The sequence below is a fragment of the Dioscorea cayenensis genome, chromosome 4, assembly GCF_009730915.1.
Source record: "Dioscorea cayenensis subsp. rotundata cultivar TDr96_F1 chromosome 4, TDr96_F1_v2_PseudoChromosome.rev07_lg8_w22 25.fasta, whole genome shotgun sequence".
In the NCBI taxonomy this organism is placed as follows: domain Eukaryota; kingdom Viridiplantae; phylum Streptophyta; class Magnoliopsida; order Dioscoreales; family Dioscoreaceae; genus Dioscorea; species Dioscorea cayenensis.
In genome coordinates, this window is record NC_052474.1 from 10,180,704 (window position 1) to 10,200,492 (window position 19,789).

The 19,789-nt window shown below is 31.9% G+C and overlaps 1 long non-coding RNA gene across 2 annotated transcripts; it reads right to left on the reverse strand.

The window, feature by feature from the left end:
• Positions 1 to 207: 207 nt before the first annotated feature.
• LOC120259211 lies at positions 208 to 1,987 on the reverse strand. 2 transcript variants are annotated; one of them, XR_005536081.1, is made up of 8 exons: positions 1,897 to 1,987; positions 1,718 to 1,771; positions 1,572 to 1,647; positions 1,417 to 1,473; positions 1,239 to 1,322; positions 862 to 1,151; positions 671 to 742; positions 208 to 277 (listed from the first exon to the last, which is right to left on the reverse strand). It is a non-coding gene; the product is annotated as an uncharacterized LOC120259211 (long non-coding RNA). The 2 variants fall into 2 exon arrangements; XR_005536082.1 differs by lacking the exon at positions 208 to 277 and adding an exon at positions 386 to 593.
• Between the last annotated feature and the right edge of the window lie 17,802 nt (positions 1,988 to 19,789).

The following is a 19,789-nucleotide window of genomic DNA, read 5'->3' on the forward strand; positions in this document are numbered from 1 at the left end:
AATCATAAGTAATATTATAACTTCATTTTCATTGACTGATTGGCAAATCATGATCATCACAAGGATAATGTATTTTATAAGTACACCATAAACAAAACTTAGCAACTCTTATCTATCTCAATTACAATTGTTTATATGTAAAATTTTTAAGTACAAAAAAATAATAATAATAATAATAATAATAATAATAATAATAATAATAATAATAATAATAATAATAACACCATCTTGCAGCTCCTTAGTCTTCAAACCTCTTAATCTTGAATCATGAGTTCTCCTACATAAATAAACAAACATAATCAAATAAAAAATATAATTGTAATTAAACATGAAATTATAAAAGAATTATAAAATTCTTTTATAATTTCATACAAACCACCTGAAATATCATTGTAAGTAAACCTTCATTTGTTAACTTTATAAGTGTCAAAACTCAATTGCACGGCTCTCAAATATTGTAGAGCAGATAATGCTGCTATGATCAAAAGGAACTGAACTGATAAACAACAGGATGATCACATTAAACAAGCAAAACTCCGACTTACAAATGCTCTAGGGAAAGATACTCAGATGTCCTCAGGGCCATTGATATTCTAGAACAACCATTTGTTTTTGGTTAGATGGATTCAATTAAAGATGCCAAAATGAAGGTAAGAGATTGATTCATTACCTTGTTCTCAAGAACGATCCTATCAGGAATTTCAAGCTTCTTGACGGAATTGTTGGTGATTGTCACCTTGCCCTTTGATTAAGTACATGAGAAACATGAAATTAATATACGTATCATGAAAAGAAGAGAGATTTTATCATGATACGAACATCAGATGCAACTTTCATTTCTTGTAAAAGAAAGGACAATACCTTGAGAACTATGGCCAGCACCAAACCATACATCACCAGAAACCTACAAGCTATCAAGATCCACAATGCTCGGAATGGATTTGAGCTGGTGAAGGAAATCACCAACCCGCAAGATGGAAAAGAATGGCCGGCGTTAAGTGCACATGGGTAAAAGTCTGATCTCTGATTCTAAAGAACATCATCTTCTACCTTCTTATATTCAGGACCTAATTCGATTGTGGGGTTCGCATAGTTTGATCTAGCTTGGTTGCAAATCACAAAGCCATCCATCAATGAGTATAAAGATCCAACTGCAAAAGTAGCATAAAATAAATCACACTCCAAAATCATTAGTCATAATCAAACTTATAAGCCAAGATTTTGAATTAAAATGTAACCTGGACTAGCAGCAAGTCTGATGTTACTTTCACAGGGAGGAAGTGAGAGCAGGGAACATTAATCCCAATAGCATGATTGAAGAACTAGAAATGACAAATAGGGTTTTTTTGACCAATTAGAAGATAAGTAACTCGGCAAACAAATTGTAAATTTTTAAGATTGCCACATGATGCTTACACGTATTGTTGCACCAGCTGCAGTTTCAAGTTGAAGAACTTTCACACCATTTACTTCCTAGAAATTTCAATATTTTTATTATTACTGTCAACTCTATGCATGCCAAAATTAAACAAAAATAGTGTGTTATTTATAAAGGAAAAATGGGAACTCACCTTAGGGTTAGGAATGATCTCCATTTTAAGTGCATCGGCCTCCACAAGTCACTTGATAGCCTTCAAGTTCACCCATCTATTTCAACACAATGGTTATGATCCATTTACATTAAATTTGACACTAGAAAACAAGAAATGGAGCATACAAATTGTTCGTATTGAAGATCTTGAATTTTTCAATTGAGTTAAAACTCATTCACCTGAAACAAAAGATGAAAAAATTATTAACTATGAGGTGCATAGAATTACAATCATCTATCAAACAAAAGCAAAGGAGTGCTTTCATAATTAAATTTAGGACAAATAATAAGAGATCAAAGCTTACATGTGCATCAGGAACTTGTGTAATCTCCAAAAGCTGCATAGGTTAACAAGGTCATAACATTAGTCTAACTCAAAGGAAATTAACAAAATCATAATACTAGAACAAATTGCAAAGAACATCAAAACTAGTAAATAAAATTAAGGGAGTAAAGAAATTAAAGCCTTTAATTGAACTAGAATGATACCAATTTGATTGCCTTCCCATCTAAGTACTTGGAAAGCTTTTCAAGTGATGGCAATTTGAATTCGAAGGCCTCATCCTTTGAACAGTCCTCATCAACTAATATGGTGCCCCTGGTTTTTCCATTAATCTGGATAGGCAACACGATGCTTGAATCTTTCAAGTACTTAGCTCTGGCCTGTACTCCAAGTAACAAAAGGATCATTGTCAGAATAAATAAATAAATGAATAATCTGTATCTTAGAGTATAAATTATCATTCTTCTTCCGATATTTAAATCATAATAATTAATGGAACAAGTTTAAATCAATAATACTTATAACTGGAATGATTACAGCACCAAATGGAAAAAAAGGAGAAAGCAGAACAGATTTTCAACTAAAAATTTGTCAACTATTCCTTGAATTTGAGAAACTCAAGTTAGGGAAGCCTAAATACTAACAATTTGATATCCCGTAAAGAATGATCTACTCTCAACCTTCTTCTTTTTGATTCTTTATTCAGTTTTGATGGAATGAATCTACGAAGTTGACAGTACCTAACACCATCAATTGAACAATCTCTACCAGGGGAAAAAAGGAAAAGGAAAAAGAAAATTTTTTTCATCCATTGAGGACCTGACATTCAACAGTACTGTAGATACTAGTTGTTTGAATTAAATTATCATCCACTATAATTTTGCAAATTTCAACAGTACTGTAGATGATGGATTTATAACACCAATTATGATGATTCTATAGCCCTTTTCACTCAACAAATTAATTATCATCTTTCAAAAGAATGCGTGGTCTATGCAAACTATATAGTGTAGTCTCCCTTTAGAACATAAATTTCACATGTGCCTAAACAATAGACTCAACGATATAAAGATAGCATTTTGAGTTGATTCCATAAAAAATACACTACTCACCTATCTAAAATAGACACTAGAATCAGTTAATAGGAAATGAGCACAATATCAACATATTGACAGCTATTTACAAGATTCCTAATATGAAAGAATGAAGCAACAAAAGATACAATAAAGATACTTCTACGATAGCATATATTTTTATCAAGGGGTTCATAACATAGCTAAGCCTTAATGCTTCAAAATAAAAATTTCAGTATTAAGCAAAAGGGTACACCTCTAAGTTAGGTTCTGCAGACCAAATCCTAGCTAACTAGCTGGTACACAAATGGCATGAAACTTGAAAATCAAACCCCTAATTAAAAATTCTTTGACTGACTCAAATGTTCCACTCAAGATTGATGTTTCAAAAAGAATTTGTAAGAAGAATCAATTTTTACCGTTAGCAGCCTAATAATTATCACAAGAAAATGAAGCATATCAAAAATGAATTTCAATTCTTTCTGAGACCTTTGTCATTGTTCAATCTGTTTTCACCTTGACTTTCCATAAATATATCAATAATGCCAAATATAATGTATCTTGCACAAATTATCAAGCTTTGATCACATCACATTTATGTACATATCCTGTTAGACAACACCGAACTAACATCATAATTTCTATAGTTCACACCCTATGATATGTTTCTCAGATAATTATTTCGGGGATGGGTAATATTCAAAGAATTGCAAAGCTTTCGACAACTTCATTGTTAGTCTATATTTTCAAACCTTGACTAGGCGAACCTTTATTCCACACTAGTATTGATTGTCAAACCCATTTTCTACATAGTAAAAAAGGAGAATAGTCTAAAAAGTTTTTAAACAAATGCATTGATAGTTATCACATAAAATGGATAGATTTTTAAAGAATGATCTGTAAAATAAAATCATAATGTCCATTTGGACATTGCATGCTAATTAGAAAAAGAAAACATTTGTCCCATTGTGAGTAGCACAAATAGCATAAACACAGGGGTGCAACAATCAAATACTAAACTAATTAGTGATAAAAAGTCCAAACCACAAATGCTACTACTGCGGCGAGAAAACAAAGCATTCTAGAGGGTCCCGTACTCCCTAAATTTCTCTCACATAAAAGAACGAGAGAATACAAAAAGTACAAAATATAATAGCCTACTTATCATTTTATTTTGACAACTGATCCTCATTTAATTCTATTCTTGTTCCAATTTTCAAACTTTAAAAATATCTCCATCACTGGTAATTCTTCTTTGATGGCCAGATGTGGTCCAAAATATAATTCAAGCTATACCTGTTCATGCTTTATAATGTAAATGGTCTAGAACTAAATCATCTCTTTTTCTTTTTGGCTGAGTAATGGTAAAGCCACTTATGTACACAGAAAATGAAGATCTTGATGTGTCACTTGCAACTCTTTAGTCTATGTGTGGCTCCTTCCTTGCAGAAACTCGAAATGCATAGAATCACATAAAATTACCCTTTTCTTTTGACTTTGCTAGAGAACAACAACATCACTAACTTTGGAAAAGATACACTAACCTTAAACAACTAAAATATTATATTTAAACAGTAATTCTCTGACTAGTTATTAAAATTATTTCCTAATAATCTTACACAAAAACTTGCAGAAATTTGCTAGACCAAAAAATTAGACTGATAAAATAGCTCTAAAATAAAGAAAAACACCATTTGGGAATTAAGCTGTTGATTATGCACTTCCAAATATACAAATCAGAATATGAAATAACTTACTTTTCCACAATAACTAAACAATTCAGTGAGATGCTCTTCAGTGACCTGAAATTCATTAATCAAGAGATTCAGATCGGCAGAACACCCAAAGGATTGAGCTCTTATAAATTACAATAGATCAAGAGAAATTTGATGGATAGAAATGACAGAAAAAAAACTACAAAAAGAAAAACTCATATTTCTTAATCAATAGGCTCACATGCTGATCAATGTTAGAAACATATACAGTCCTCCTAATACTCTCCTCCTTCTGAGTTCTCCGAGCTCTCTCACTCATCCTCCTCCCCTGATTATACCCATTCCTCCTCTGCCAAAGTCTAGATCAAATCATAATTCCAAACACACGAAAAAAAAAATGAGAATTTTACTCAACGTTGCTATTGATTATTCTGATTACCAGAAGACCCATCACTTCTAGAATCCTTTATACTACCATCATTGCCGCTACCACCATTACCGTAATACTCCACTGACGAAATGAAGACAGGAGAATCCATTAATAGCCGTTGACCACTGGCCTGCTGCCCATCCGCTGCCAAGACACCAGCATGTGATGATGGCACAAACTCCTTCGCCGATGGATTCAACTTAGACAGCAAGTCAACCAAGTACTTCACATCACTCTGAAACTCTTGATCTGTCTGGCGCTGGTGCGCAGAAAGCTGATCATCGGACTAGATCTCACTCTCTGCAACCACCGCCATTCGCTAGAAAACAATCCCTAGAAAAAAAGGAATCCAACAATCGAAAAACAAATTCATACTATTAAACCCCAATCTCATATCAAAACCAAAATAATCACAACAAAAGTGGAGGGTAAGGTCCTTGCCATCAGGTTCCAGAGCAATGAGGCGTTCGATGATGGCGATAGCATCGGGGAGTTGATCGGTCTTCACTTTGAGCTCAAGTAGCGAGCAGAGCGCCTTGATGCCGTCTGGATCAGAGGTGAGGTGGTCTTCGAGTGCACAGACTTCTCATCGTCGGTGAGGGATTCCGGGAAGGTCTCGGACTGAGAGATGGGGGCGGCGGCGAGGACTGGCTTGAGAGCAGGGGCGGAACCAAGGGGAGGCTAGCAGGGGCTGAAGTCCCCCTCGACCACAGAGAGAATACTTTTTAAGCAATATAAGATTTGATGGTTTTCGATTTTTCTATACTTAATTTTATCTAAAATACAATATTTGGACATATGAAAGTGTGAAATATGAGTGTGCATGAGTGGTTAGTGGGTTTATTCATAAGATATGTGGTCTTTTTTGACCCACCCAAGTTCAAATCCCACTTAGTGCATTATTTTCACATTTTATTTTTTTAACTTTTAAAAATTACTATTATTTCAAAATTTTAATAAACATAAATCTTATATAAAAATTTGACAGGGATCAATTTTACCAAATTTTAAAAAAAATACAAATTTGAGATGTATTCTTATTAGTTGAATTATTGAAAATCTCATATGTTTGCTATCGGTAATAACAAAATTTTAAATTATACTTTATATTTTTTTAATATGTGTATTCAAATTTTGGTTATATTAGCTCATTATTCTTCATTTAAAATAATTATTTTGTTAAATCATTTTTTTATTTTTTATTTTTTTGTTTTGCCTTTAGGCTTTAGCCCCTCCTACCATTAAGTCCTGGTTCCGTCCCTGCTTGAGAGGGCTAGAGCAGCTGCCATGGCGACGGAGGGGATGAGGGTTCTGAGAGGGTTGTCGTGGACCGAGGTTTGAGGGTGGCCCGAAGAGGGGGAGAGGGTTTGGGGAGGCAAGCACGAAGAGGAGAGGGCTGTCGAACTAGGGCGAGAATGAGAGTGAGAGTGAGTGTGAGAGTGAGGGGGTTTTTTTAATTATTTTTTAAAACAAAATTAATGTAGAGGGGTTTAACTAAACCGGTTCTAAAAACATGAAAAAAAATACCCTATTTTTTTAAGAGGGGGTTTTTTTAAAACCTCTCTATTTAACTGCCTCTAAAGCTCAAAAATGATGTAGTGTCTTTTTTATGATAATATTATTAGTAGTTGAATGTCAATGACCACTTTTGTTATTGTTTGTTGGATTTTTTTAAAGTTTGTTTGATCATAGTTTGCCACTTAATTTTATATAAGAGTTGTGATTTGTGAGCCAATAAAGATAATGAAACTATGATTTTATTGACTTATAATATTGTTTGTGTTTGTAAAATTATACATTTTGTTACTATTTATTAATGATATTTTAATATTTTATATGTTTATTAAATTTCCTAATTTTTAATTTAATTTTTATAATTTTTCATATTTTTTTACATTTAATTGTTTTAAAAATATCAAATTCAATTGACCTGCCCGGTCTAATCGGTTAAGCTAGTTCAACCATGAACAGGTTTTCTGTTCAGTCTGATTGTTAAAATATTGGTTACATGAGTATATATAAAATTAATAATGATGTGATAGTATAAATCTAACTTAAATAAAAACCTTATAAATCATAAGAAATCTACACTATCTAAACAATTAACAATGCTATATTCACTTCATTTTTTTCATAAAATTTAAATTCAAACCATATAAATCCCTAAACTTTAAAACTTATATAACATTATAAAACTATATCTAAAACTATAAAACCTTGAACTCAAATACTATAAAACCCTAAAATAAATATTCTAAAAACCTAAACCCTAAACCTTGTGCCCTAATTAAACTCTAAACTGCCCAAAGAGTTTGCGATTTTCAATTTAGGGTTTAGAGAAGGGGTTTCCAGTTTAGTATTTATGATTAAGGGTCCATTTGGTGGAACGGATAGATTATGGACGGATATGATATGAGGGCTAAATAAGAGTAGGAAAGGATATGGGCATGATAATCTCATATCCTATCATATTTTTTTTATGGCACTAGATAAGCCATTAGATAGCATTTATTATCCTATTTTACGTTTGAAATGGACCGGATAATAACTATGAATGGTATGTAAATAGACAAAATTACCGTTTATAATATAGTTAAATATTTTTTTTTAAATAGACTTTTTTTTGGATTTTTCCCATAATGATTTATTTATTGGTAGATTTATTAGTTTCAATTATATTTTTAAAAAATAAATAACCTATAAATAGTGTCCACAAATATATTGTTTGCAATATCACCAACTTGCAAAAATTCTAATTCATACCTATTTCCTTATAGATTATCACAAAGTCATCAATGTAGCAAAATAAATCACATCAAAATCAATTTGAATAAAAAAACTCATTCGACTAGAGAAACTAAAAATAAGACATGATAAAAAAGAGATTTACATGAAAAATAATCAGTTCAAGCATGAGATCAATGGAGAAACCCTTTAACCACATCGGATGTGAAAGCCCTTACTTAAAATAGTCAAATTACTGTCCTTCTCGACAAGCTTTTTTTTTAATCTCAAGTAAGGTGTTCAAAGGATCAAAAGAAGGGATACAACCCTAGATGGGAAGCGAAACCAAATAATATGGCAAAAAGTAAATGTAATTTTCATCATATTCTACCTATTTTTATCTTGACTCACCAATAAGATTAATTATCATGTGACTGATAGGATAAAGTGTGCCAATAGGATAAGACTATGATATCCTATTGGCAATTTTGCACAACAAACAAAGGATAATAGTAGGATATGATAATATATTTTATCATATCATCTTTATCATGTCCACCAAACGGTCCCTAAAGATTTAGACAACAAAAAAAAAAGTCATTTTTTTAAGAGGGATGACATGGATGTTGATATCAATATTAACTTGACATCCATCATTGAAAAAATTATTTGAAAACCTATTTTATAATAACATCATCTCTGATAAACAAATTACTTCTAATAACATGCAGCTTTATTTGAAAACCTATTTTATAATAACATCATCTCTGATAAACAAATTACTTCTAATAACATGCAGCTTCATCAAATGTTTTAACAAAAGTCTTTGGAGATAGAAAAGGATTGGCCAATCAACTTCATAAGCTTGCTACAAACAAAGGCGAGCGACTTGGTTGTAGTCGTTTTCCCTCATCAAGGGGCATCTTGAGGTTCACGAATTGAAAGCTTGTCACCAAAAATAAATATATAAATAAATAACGACCAGTTCACGGTAGACTAGATTACCTCATCCATGAGAAAAAAAGACATGTATCCTTGATCATATACACTTGAGGAAGAAATAATGTAAATTAAATGTATTTATCAAAAGTGGCATTTGCATACAATCAAGTGCATGCAACCATTAATCATCACAACTTGTTAAACAGAATCAAACATGCAGAAATGCATATTTAAAAAAATAAAATAAAATAACTTGAACGCTTCAGAAAGCCATCTTCTCTTCTTTCTTTTGTAACTCATACTTAAATCAATCCAAAAGCCGTTGCAGTACTCCCTCAATAACTCCACAAGTTTTAAATTTCTTGAACACTAGGCTCTCTACATAATAACCATGCAGAACCTCCTCCAGCACTGTGTTTATCATCGCAAATATTATAGCCGACTCCAGTACATCATATGACGGTGACATAGGCTCAACATCATAACCATCCCGTCCGGAACCTTCTCTAGAAATGTTGTTGTTGGAGAAATTAAAGCTGACTCCACTACATTATGCAACTGTGGGCCCCACCAAACTTTTTAAAATTTATGTTTAATTTTTTTAATTTTATATTTTATGTTTTCAGTTACTGTTTTTGAAACCCTTAGCCACCTCTTCGCCTCTTTCTAATTTAGTATTGCCAGTTAAGAAAAGTGAGATTTAGTCATTACCCTATCTGTGGTGTTCCTAATTCCATCTGATTCTAGAAAAGAGACGAGTTCTTTGTTCGAGACATTAGATTTTTCTCCACGATTTTTTTCCAAAGAGAGGGATCACACGACCGGTGGCGGAAGTAAAACTAAAATTCAGAGGGCGCTGAATTTAAATTTTAAAATTTTTTTAAATATTTATAAAATTCTATTAATTCAAACTTGAGATTATAATAATCAATATTTTAAAAATATAAAATATATATCCATCTAAAAAATTTGGTTTATATGTAAAACAACTATCATATCTACATAATTAGCGATTAACTCAACTAGTTAAACACTAAATTAACAAATACTGCCATTAAAAAACAACTTTAAACAAATTCATATATAAGTCAATTATTAAATACAACAATTATTCAACAAATAATCTAATGAATAATTAAAATTTTCATAACAATTAATCACAACAAGTATATAACATTTTTTCATAATAATTTTCATAATGAAACAAATATTTAACAAATATCTAACAATAATTCAACAAATATAAATATTTTTACACAACAAATAATCACACAAAAATTAAAACATAAACTTGGAGATAATTGATCAAAGAGAAAAAACTCACCAATCCATGAGATCTGCAATGTTTTTTAATTTTAGAGATTTTGCAATAGCAATTGTATTTTTTAAGATTTTATTTTTTTATTTTTACTTTTATATTAATATCCTAAATATTGATAATTATGTATTGATAAGTTCAATTAAAAAAAATCTATATTTAAAGTTTAAAAAACAAAAATATTTGAGGATTTAAGTTTAAAATCCGCCAACCTTGGTTATCAAGTATGAGTAAGAATTTTGAACGATTTGAGGTAAGTACCTATATATAAATTCTGTATATATATTATTTTCAGTTACCAACAATGATTTATATAATTATTTAAGTGTTTTAAATTTTGTTGTTAAACACCATTAGTGATATACTATTTAAATATTTTGGGTTTTGATTTTTGTGTCTATTGGATCATTACTTTCATAGTTCATTAATTTTTAATTATTTATTTATTTGATTTTTGACACTTCAGTTATTTACGGATTGTTAGCTTTTGGCAGCAATAGTTCATTTCGTTATTTACTTATTTTTGATTTCTACTTATTAAATTATAGAAAAAACTTGTTACTTAAGTATTGAATGGTTTGCGAAAATTATTATTTACAGCCCGTAGTTATGTATTTAGTTATTTGATTAATTAAATTTTAATTATTGTTGTCACATGATTGATTAAATTCTAATTATTCTTTTTACATATTAGCATTATCTTATTTTGAAATAATTGGAATTATTTTCATTAGAAAACAGGATCACCGAATTTCAGTAATTCTACGTACGTTGACAATGATTTTGGATCCAATATATTTTGATTTAGTAACTTATAGTCCCCAAGTTAACTTTGCAATAACCCTGTCATTGGGATCAATCACGAACCATGCCGACATGAACCTCTGATTCTAATAAGAAACCATAGTTTCACACTATTCATTCGATGGAGAATAACGACCTTTGATAATTTGGCTCTGTCACCGAGGGTAAAGAAATGAACTCTGAGATTCAAACTCGGATCACTAAGTTTAAATATATGAATCTGATGTTTTGTTTGCCATTAGTTATTTCGGGGGCATATATGCTCGTTCATTTTGATAAATTATATTTGTTTGAAACATTCTGATTTTTGGGTTTTATTTCTAATATTTATAGTAAAATGTCACACTTGAGTATGATTTTGAAATCACTAAGTTTTTATGTGCTCCCTATATTGTTTTAGTGGGTGCTTACTAGACTGTCAAGCTCATAAACAGTTGTTTTATTCTTTTCAAATCAAGAGTAAGTGTGTGGTGGATAGCTTAGCGTGGTCTGTTGAGCGAAACACTAATGAATAGCATGTAAACATGTTCTTTTTCTTGTGAACCTGAAACTTTTTATTTGTTTTAAACTTCAACTCTTATATTTAAGTGTGAGCAATAAAATCTGGATCCGATGATCCGATATGGTATTCGATTTTTTGACCAGAATTTTTTTGGTACCCAATCAAAAAAAGGGTTGGGTATCCTATTCAAATTTTTTAGATGAAAACTGAGTAGGATCCGGGTCAAGAAAAATTAAAAATCAGGTATCCGAATTCACTCTGGTTTTTAATTTTAATATATTCTATATATATAATAATTTTAAATTTTATATTGTTTAAAAAGTAAAAATGATAAAAAAAAATCCGAATCCCTCATCTAAACCCCTTAAGAGTTATGTATATATACATTAATAAATTTAAATTTTACAATGGCTAAAAATAAAAAAAAAAAATATCCAAATGCCTAATCAAATAACTTAAAGAGTTATATACTTATATATATATATATATATATATTAATACATTTAAATTTTACAGGAGTTAAAAGTAAAAAGGAAAAAAAATTCCAAATCCCTACCTCCCAGTCCCCAACGTCCATTACCCTGCCTCTTCTCTCTAACCTCCATTCAAATCTTTTCTCTCTCTTGCAACTAATGATCATTATTGATGAGACGCTTGATGCTTAAGAATATATTTGAATTTTTTTTTTTGTAATGCCTAAGATTGATAAAACTCTTTATTATTTTTCTTATGATGTTGTTGTGTAGAGAATAATATAAGAGTTTAATGATAAATTATAAGTTTTTCATATTTGTTTTTTTATATAAAATTGTTATATAAAATAAAACCATGGAGTAAATAAAACTTAAATACGGATTCGGATATCCGAAATCCAATCCGGCTTAAATTGGATACCTTATTTTTGTTACTCGGTTTAAACCGGGTCTGATACGAGTCGAGTTTTTGCCAATCTAGAAAGCTAGGTACCTGATCCGGTTTTAAAAACCGGATCGGGTAACCGGTTTTGCTCATTCCTACTTATATTTTTGAGATTTTCCCCTGATCAGTAGTTGTAAACCTGGTTATCATATCTCTTGAATTCTTTTGCTTTTGTAAAGTTGGTACTTTGTTATATTATATATGTTGTGAGACAGATATTGAGGTCTTATGTACCCACTTAGTCTCGGCCTTGTGGGTATGCAGCTGTTTGTCGACACATTGAATCCGGTGAACCGGGTTTGAGGTGTGACAGCAACTCCTCATCTTGATTTATAATCATCATCCTGCGTAACAACCCTTTCACCAACATTAACAGTTGGAATTTTATTGAAGATGAACCTACTACCAACTGCAGAGAAGTGAAGAAAACAGGGAAGATTACTACGAGATCTGTTGTTGGGATCCATTTTGAATTTCAAATTTTAGCCTCCATTAAAAAGATAGATGTTGAACTTAACTTTTAAATAAAATAAGAATCAATTCAATTGGACAATAAATTAAAAAGTTATTACTGATTCAGCGTAGCTGCATCTATAAACTCATGTACAGTTACAACAATCAGACTTGTGACTAAAAACTGATTGCTAACCAGATATTCATTTTGAATTTCAAAATTTATCCTGCATAAAAAGATAAATGTTAAACTTAGCTTTTATATAAAATAAGAAGCACCTTAATTAGACAATAAAGTAAAAAGTTATGATTGATTCAGTGTAGCTGCATCAATAAACTTATGTATAGCTACAATAATCAAAAGTGCGGCACAAACCATATTGCTATCCTGTGATCCATTCCGAATTTCAAAATTTACCTCCATCAAAAAGATAGATGTTAAAATTAAATTTTAAATGAACTAAGAATCAACTCAATTGGACAATAAATTATAAATTTATGACTGATTCATCGTAGCTAAATCTATAAACTCATGGAAAACAACAGCAATCAGAAGTGCGTCACAAACCAGTTTACAAACCTATAATCCATTTTGAAATTTAAAATTTTCAATCCAGCAAAAAGATATATGTTGAAATTAACTTTCAAATAAAATAATAATCAACTCAATTAGACAATAAATTAGAATGTTAACACTGATTCAGCGTACCAAAACCTATAAATTCATGTATAGTGACACCAATCAGACTTGCGACCCAAACCAAATTGCTAACCTGTAATCCATTTTGAATTTAAAAATTTATTCTCCATTAAAAAGATAAATATTGAACTTAACTTTTAAATAAAACTTGAATCAATTCAATTGGACAATAAATTATAATGTTATGGCTGATTCGGTATAGTTGCACCTATAAACTCTAGTGCAACTTCTATAATCAGACTTGTGACAAAAACTAGATTGCTAACTTGTCATCCATTTTTAATTTCAAAATTTGTTATCTAGTAAAAAGATGGATATTAAACTTATCTTTCAAATTAAACTAGAATCAACTCAATTGGACATTAAATAACAAAGTTATGGTTGATTCCGTATACCTGCGCTTATAAACTCATGTATAGCTACAACAATCAGAATTGTGACAAAATCCAGATTGCTAACTTGTCATCCATTTTAAATTTCAAATTTTGTAATATATTGAAAAGATAGATGTTGAACTTAAATTTCAGATAATTCTAGAATCAACTCTATTAGACATTAAATTAGAAAGTTATGGCTGATTCGGTATAGCTGCACCTATAAACTCATGTATAGATACAATAATCAGAATTACGAGAAAATCCAGATTGTCAACCTGTCATCCATTTTGAATATCTAAATTATCCTATATTGAAAAGATATATGTTGAACTTAACTTTTAAATAAAATGAGAATCAACTCAATTGGACAATAAATTAGAAAGTTTCAACTCTTTCACCATAGTTGCATTTATAAACTTATGTATAGCTACAACAATCAGAAGTGCGACACAAACCAGATTGCTAACCTGTGATCCATTTTGTATTTCAAAATCTATCCTACATCAAAAAGATAGATGTCAAAATTAACTTTCAAATAAAATAAGAATCAACTTAATTGGATAATAAATTAGAAAGTTATTACTGATTCATCATAGCCGCATCTATGAACTCATGGATAGATATGTATTATACTATGTTGTTTACTTGTATTGTGTTTTGTGTTTCAGTTTTAGTTTTATTTGAATTGTTTGAATGTTAGATAAGATGGTTATCAAATAGGAAGGAAGGTAATGGGAAGCTTAGATTAAAATGAAGGGCTGAGGTCTTATCATCATGATCAAGGAAGTAGGTTCCAGGCAAGAAGGTTACTTGAGCAGTTAGTTAGCTTACTGAGTGACACTTGGATTGTGACTCATCAAAAAGATGATATAAAACTATTAGTTTAATTGATGTATATTTAGAGAGGTTTCATTAGCAAGAATTGGGCCTTTTCCTTTTCTTCCATTTGTTTTTGGCACTTTTGAATTACTTGATCTTCATTTGTAGTTTGTTTAAGGTTTGCAACATTAACATGCACCCTCTCTAGAAAATCCCCAGTGATATGCGGACATTTCCCAGTGAACTTCTGCACAATTAACTTAAACTGCAACTCATCTGTCTCTACATAGATTGTATCAATGAACACTACCTTCATCAACACTCTCTTCTATGTTTATACACTTTTTACTTCATGCATGGCAATGTTACTTATGTTATATATAGCTAGAAAGGATGAGGGTGTTGCATGCTACACTGATTAATGACCATGTAAAGGGAAGGTTATTATCAGATTACTTGGAACATGAGAGCAAGAAAATGACAAAAAGGTTTACTTTTGTTTGCGTTCATAAGAGAGAGTATGGACCCATAAATTTGAATTTAACAAATTCCCTATCAATCACTACTTGTCAACTCTAGAATAAATCTTATTTTATTTATTTTTTCAAATTGGGACTAAGAATCCCTTAGGAATTTTCAATAAACTATGGACAATACTACAACAAAATAGGCATTTCGTGACTAGCATTTTGTGGTGGTTTTTGCAAAAACCACTACTAAATGTGGCCTTAGCAGCTGTTATTCTGGTAGTTTACAAAACTCCCTCAAAATGCATGCAATCCATGGCAGTTGGGACTAAAACCACCGCTAACTACATGCACTTTACGAAAATTTAGTAAAAACCGCTGCTAAATGCATGAAATTTACGGATTGATAAAGTGTACATTTGACCACATATGTTCCTAAAATATGCTTACCACTTTTACAAGACAATGAACAACTAATCTTATACATAACTAGGTTAAAATCTCTTTCCAATCTAAATTTTCTACAATTGAATTAACACTCTATGAACCTTGAAAGGATGATTAAACTCCGACTTCCTGATTTTTGGTAACTCCTATCTCAAGACAACTAGCAACTAATCCCATATGGAGCTAAATTGAGATCGACTTATTTCCAATCTAGCCTCCTACAATTGCATGAACACTTAATGAAATCCGAAGATAAGGTTAACGCTAGTAGCCAAAACTCTTTGTTGAAAATATCTCTCTCCAAAGATAAAGTCGATGAAAGCTCTTTAAAACTCTAATAACTACCCATATTAATAATAACTTGATTAGTGTACAATTGTTCATTATTTTATATTATTTATACACTCATTAGGCATGTATTCGAGTTATATTATGGAATTCGAAGTTAAACACAGTGTGTTTCATATTCTCAGGCTTCGGGCAGTGCTTAAAGACAAGTGTAAGCTAAAAGAAGTATTTCAAAGCTAAAATGATGAAGTTGGAGTTCTCTGGAAATCAATCAAAGAAGCACAAGGTAAACAAGATGGCTTAGGGGCACCTTACGGCCTTCCTTAAGACCATAAGCCTCTTCCAGAGAAACATGCGGGCCATGCTTATGGACGTAAGGAGGAGTATAAGGCTATACAGAGGGATTTATAGGTAGGACGTATGCCCATAAGCCAGACCATAAGGATCATCCAGAGAAGTTTCCAAGCATAACTTACGCTTATAATGGGTGGTCGCAAGGACTACACAAAGAAGCTTATTGTCCAGTATTTACGACTATAAGTTAGACCGTAATACAAAATAGAAGACCTTATGAACGGGACTTATGGTTGTAAGTAATCTCGTAAGGCTCACGACCCATCATCCACGGCTCCTTACGCCCATTAGCAGCTAGTAAGCGGTATAATATACATAGATCTGATAAAGATTTCTAGGGCATCTTTTGTTCTATTCTAGAGGTAAGGGTAAGGAAATCAAAGGAGCGAATCTCCAAGACTTTGGAGATGATTTTAGGAGGAGATTCAGCACTACCATCTTAGAGAGGGAGATCATAGCCGTCAAACCCATCTTGGCGGCATTCATGGAAGGTCCTTGGCTGTTCTCCGCTAGTCAACCTCTGGCACAATTAAGAAATGGATTTTCATGTTTTCCTTATCTCTCTTCATGTCTTGTAATTTGAATGCTTTCCCTCCATTAATGGAGGGCTAATTTTGTTTATGTTTAGGCATAGTTGAATTCTAGGGGTTTATCTCTTTTGACATTAGTTGTAGATCTTTGCTATTTATTTGTTTCTTAATTGCAATCTATGTTATTTGAATCTAATATCATGTTTGTATTGCTTGATTTCTATTGTGACAAAATCCCTAGATATCATATTCGATGTGCTTTGTGACGAGTAGAAATACTTACATAGCATAGATATACCACGATTAGAGGAGATTATGAGTAAGCCTAGTAATGGGGTACTTTGGAGAATACTTCTCCCTCAATCCTCTAGTGTGGATTAACAAATGATTTCTGTGCTCTTTGCAATCATAGGGGATAGATTTAGGAGAAATCATAATTCTATTCTGTATTGGAATAAAGAAAATCTCTTCATGAGAAAAATTATCTACTTTAGAAATTCTTGTTAATCCAAATTGAGATTTCACAGGGTACAAAACGATTGTGTGGTGAGTGTATCATCACTATACTGAATTAGTTACTATTTATCCTTGCAAGAGAGGTTTAGTATACTTTAGGAAATCTCTCGATTCAAATAGCATTGCATGCTTAGGCAACCTTTGTCCTTAACTTAACAAAACCCTAGACTGATGTTATGCCTGGATATCATTTCTTCTCTTGATTCCTCCCCTCCTTTTATTACTTATTTCTTGCTCTTTAATTTGGTCACACACATCACTATTTTCTGTTAGGCTAACTTTCTAAACACTAAACCCTAAACCCTCGAGGGATGCTATGCCCGGACATTATTTCTTCTCTTGATTCCTCTACTCTTTTTATTTCTTATTTCTTTTTCTTTACTTTGTTCACACACAGACCACTATTTTTTATTAGGCTAACTTTCGGGATAGGAATAGTACTAGTACTCTCGATCTTCCATGTGGACAGATACCCCGCTTTTTAGTACTTTGTTACACGATCGGCACGTACACTTGCATTCCTATCATAAGCCAATTATAGTGAAGCTTATAGGAATATGTTTAGGGTGTAATGGTATGGAATTGAAGATTTCATGATTCACATGGACATCATGAGCAATTAAATAGTTGATACACCCTACCTATGAGTATAATTTTACAAGTAGTAAAGTGCATTATGAGATAAGGTAGTCAATCCCATGAGGATCGGTGCTTTCACTATTGGTTGCGCCTTTATTATCTAGCTGACAAAATGAGTGAATGTTTGCTAAATCCCTAAATTAAGAAGGCCATGAATTAAATTCACCACACTGCGGAATACATACTATATCAAGATGAGAATATAGTACCTTGGTGATGAGTGTACATTTATACATAATTTGACATTATTTTGTACACTCATTAAGCATGTATTAAAGTACTTTTGTAGAATATGATACTAAGCATGGTGTAAATTATATTTATAGGCATCGGGTAGTGCTTAAAGACGAGAAAAAGCCAAAAGAAGCAAGAAAGAGCTAAAATGATAAAGATGGAGCTTTCTCAACATCAACAATAGAAGAATAAGCTAGACATTCCCACTTATAGGTACCTTACGTCCGTGTTTATGGCTGTAAGCCTCAGGCAGAGAATCTTGATGGCATACTTATATCCATAAGAGGAAGCATAAGGATCAAGCTGAGTTTTTCTTACAGGCATAACTTATACCCGTAAGTCAAATCGTAAGGGTTATCCAAAGGAGCTTATAACAAGCAAAATACGGTCATAAAGGTGGTCGTAAGAGAAATCCTGAGAAGATTACAGCTCATCATTTACAGCCGTAAGCTGGGTCATAATACCAAAACTAAAGACCTTATAGATAAGATTTACGACCGTAAGAGGTCTAGTAAGGCACGCGACCTATCATCCCTAGCTCCTTATAGCCTCATTCTTACGCTTGTATGTAGGCCTAAGTGGCTAGATATAAATATTTATGATGAGGGTTTTGAAAGGGATCTTTGAATCTTTTGACGAGCAAGTGATAGGAATGCAAGTGTTCATGACGATCAAGTAGTAACAGTGTGCATAAAGGTAGGGTATCGATCTAAATGGAAGAATAAGAGTACTAGTACTAGCTCTAATCCCACAAACTAGTCTATACAAATGTTGTGGTATGTGTGACTAAATTGAAGCAAGAGAAAACAAAACAAGAATGCTTGAATAAAATCAATCGAGAAATAAGGAGAGAAAGGGATGCATGGGCATAATATCTCTCTAGGGTTTGTTAAGTTCAGGACAAAGGTTGTATAAGTATGCAATTCTTTTTGAACCGAGAGAAATACTAAATTATACTAAATCCCTCTTACAAGGGTGAATAATAATTGATTCAGTACATTGCTGATTCAAACACCCACAATAGCATTGCACTCTATGAAATCTCAATGTGAACTAACAAGAATTTTTTAAATAGATAATTCTTTTTCCAAAGAGATTATTCTAATACCATACATAATAGAAATGAGATTTTTTCCTAAAATCTATTCCCTATGATTACAAAGAGCATGGAAATCACTTGTAAATTCACTTGAGAGGATTGACGGAGGAGAACTCTAGACACCAAAGTACCCGATTGCTAGGCTTACTTACAATCCCATCAAATAGTGGCATGTCTATGCTAGGTAGGTATTTCTACTCGTCACAAAGCATATCATACATGAGAACTAGGGCATTCACCTCATTAGCAATCAAGCCATTTCAAAATATGCAATTGGATTCAAATAATATGAATTGCAATAAAGAAATGACTAAAACATTAAGATCCACAACCAATGTTAAAATAGAATAAAACCCTAAAGTTCAACTATACCCAAGCATCTATAAATTAGCTCTCCATTAATGAAGTGTAAGCATCTAAACAACAAGAGACAATGAGAATTAGTAAGGACATGAAAACCCCCTTCTCAATTGTGCCAAGAGATGATTACCGAAAAAAACATCCCAAGGACCGTCCATGAATGTCGCCAAGCTAATCTTGATGGCTACAATCCTTCCTCTCCCTAA